The 3,030-nt window shown below is 38.6% G+C and overlaps 1 pseudogene; it reads right to left on the reverse strand.

Moving 5' to 3' along the window:
* Positions 1-269: 269 nt before the first annotated feature.
* On the reverse strand, positions 270-2,438 carry LOC112065422 (ATP-dependent RNA helicase DDX3X-like; annotated as a pseudogene).
* Between the last annotated feature and the right edge of the window lie 592 nt (positions 2,439-3,030).

The raw sequence follows: 3,030 nt of genomic DNA on the forward strand, positions 1-3,030 counted from the left end.
AAATGCCCTTTGGGTTGGGGGTAGGTGGAGGGGAGTTAATCCAAACTACAGCAATGGAAGTCTTCAAACTATCTTCTGAACAAGACCACTGATTTTTCCTTTCATCTCTTTTTGCGATATAGAGTTACCTTTAAGAAAAAAAGGATCAATGCAGTATCACTGTTGGTAATTTGCTACAAATTCTTGAGACTATACAAGGTATAATCTGGCTAAATTACATGTGGTTTCCATATTAGCTTGTTTTGCAGGATGATCTACTACAAAGTAGGCTAGTTGCCCCATTAGTCAATCCCCCAGTAGTTAAAATTTCCTCTATATCCATCACTGTTATAAAAGCTTCCATAGCCACATCCACCAAACTCTCTGTAGCTGCTTCCATCACCTCTGCTGCTGCCAATACAGCTGCTACTGAAGCTGGAATTGCTAAAAACTCTACTATGTGGATAACGTCTGGCACAAATCCTCCACAGAATCTACTACTCTTAGAATGTCCACGATAGCTACCCTTGTAATGGTGTTGATATGCCTTATTTTCAAACTAAGATGACACTTCTTATTTAGCTTCCACAAGAAGATCCAACAAACCCTTGGTCATATTTATGTTCCTCTTGTTAAAGAACAAGGTGGCAAGGACAAGGTTTCTTACACATCCTGTGCAGTCAATGCAATGTACATTTTCTTCAATACCATTTGGCAAGTCAAAATTGACAACTTGTTTCCCATTTGAAATGTGCAGTCCTCTTGCTGCTCCTGCTCTAGCCACTAGGATTGGGCTTTTTCCTGAGAGCAACTGGTGAAGACTTCATCATCTCTCCAAGATCATTCTCCATGGATACTGGTACAAGAATATCCTTCATGGTGTAAAAAGTCCTCCAGACTATCCGCACCTTTTTGGTCTCCACAAACACTAAGGTCAATGAATTCTTTCCTGTTGCATTTAAAAGTTTAAGCAGAAATAACTGTTTGTCTTACTCTTTTGATGTGAGGTTCTCAGAGGTAGAGACAATATTCCTACAGCCAAAAAGATGTATTCATCCAAGAAATCATGAGCAAGTATCTGTATTTCCTTAGGGAAAGGAGCACTAAACATGTTATAGTAAACTCTCTTTGGTGACATACTATCTTGTTCAAGTATTCCATATATCTGAGGTTCAAGTCCCATATCAATATAAAATCTACTTTATCCAACACCAAGTATTTGTGGAACTCTAATATTTTCTCTTTCCATCATGTCTACCAGGCCTCCAGGAGTAGCAACTAACATGTGCCATCCACATTCTAAGTATCAAATCTTCTAACCAAAATCAGCATCACCATAAATGATGTGAGGACTATCTCCAGGCCAGTATGAAAATTTTCTACCTTCCTAATAGATTGGTACTGCCAAATCTCTCTTGTTGATGCTAATACCAAAGAGATTGGATATTGGATATTGCCCTTACCTTCTGTTTTCCTTCATGGCCCTCAAAGTCTCTCCTTGACCATCTGAATAAATCTGACTCAAGATCGGCAAGAGAAATGCTGCAATTCTTACAGACGCTGTTTGGGTACAAGATATCAGTGTCTTTTCTCTTTCATAAAAAGAATAGCACAAGTTTGCAGTGGAGCCAAGTGAATATAACAAGTAAGCTTGATGTTTCCCATAATAGTTTCTCCCATCTTAACATCAATAAAACTTTCAATGTGTGGGAGACAGCTATTGCCTTTTGCCTCAATTGAAATGTCATATTTCTCAAAGTTAACCCCAGTGTTATCTTCAGAAAAAAATTCCTGTTCCAAGCAGTCACTTGGTTTTGACCAAACATCTTTATCTATTTGTCACACCAATGACAGTTTCTACCATGTTCAAATTTTCCAAAGCCACATCTGTCACCATGGCAGCCAGTGTTGTTATAGTCACTCTATTCACTATCATCAAACCTTCCCTTTGGGCTTCCCTGGTGGCACAGTAGTTGAGAGTCCACCTGCCGATGCAGGGGACGCGGGTTCATGCCCCAGTCTGGGAAGATCCCACATGCCGCGGAGCGGCTGGGCCCGTGAGCCATGGCCGCTGAGCCTGTGCGTCCAGAGCCTGTGCCCTGCAACGGGAGAGGCCACAACAGTGAGAGGTCCGCGTACTGCAAAGAAAAAAACAATAAACCTCCCCTTTAGTCACTTCCACCATCACTGAAGAAACTAGACTTTCCTCTTGAATCATTATGAGACTCAAAATACTACATGTATCATTATCTTTACTAGAACTCCATCTTGAACTGTTTTTATCGTAGACTTGTTTAGTAATTTCTTTGTTCCTTGAATGAAAAGGAATATAGCACCCTTTGCTGGCTGTCCTTCCTTGACTCTGATTATCTGGAGAATTAATGTTGCTGGTCCAGCCCAAGGGCATTTTCTACTGACACAGGATCCATCCGTGAAGAATACAGAGAACTTGGAATCTCCCTCTGCTGCTGAGTGAGTATGTTTGATGAACAGTAAATGCCTCTCGCTTGAGAACTGTGGCTCCCTAACACATATAGAATTTTGTTCCAAAAACTGAGTTCTCCAGATATATAACCATGTTTGAAAGAAATGTCTTTGAACAATTTGCAATTCAAAAAAAAAAAGCTTTATGACATTATCACCCAATGATTATAAGTATGGCTAAGAAAAATGTTTGATAAATGTGTATTTTAATGGTTTATATGTTTTCTAAATAAATTTTTAATTATTTAAAAACCACCTCTTCAGATGTGTTTAATTAATACTTCTCTAATCAGACTATCATACCAGGTTAAATGTTATTGTATATATTTCAGCCAGAAAGAGTGATTGAGATTTTATAATTTGTCTTTTCCTTGTTTATTCTATTCTGAGTTACAGTGTAACTTAATGGTCTATACTTTTCTCTGTGAAAAGGAGTTAAGTTTTGGGGTACTAAGCAAAGAACTGTGAATTCACTTAATGGTTTGCAAGTAGCACAATGCCACAATGGAATAGTACAAAGTGAAAACTATCATTTTAGAGATTCCTTTCAATTTCATTTTTGACCAC

Source organism: Physeter macrocephalus, chromosome 13 (assembly GCF_002837175.3).
Source record: "Physeter macrocephalus isolate SW-GA chromosome 13, ASM283717v5, whole genome shotgun sequence".
Lineage (NCBI taxonomy): Eukaryota > Metazoa > Chordata > Mammalia > Artiodactyla > Physeteridae > Physeter > Physeter macrocephalus.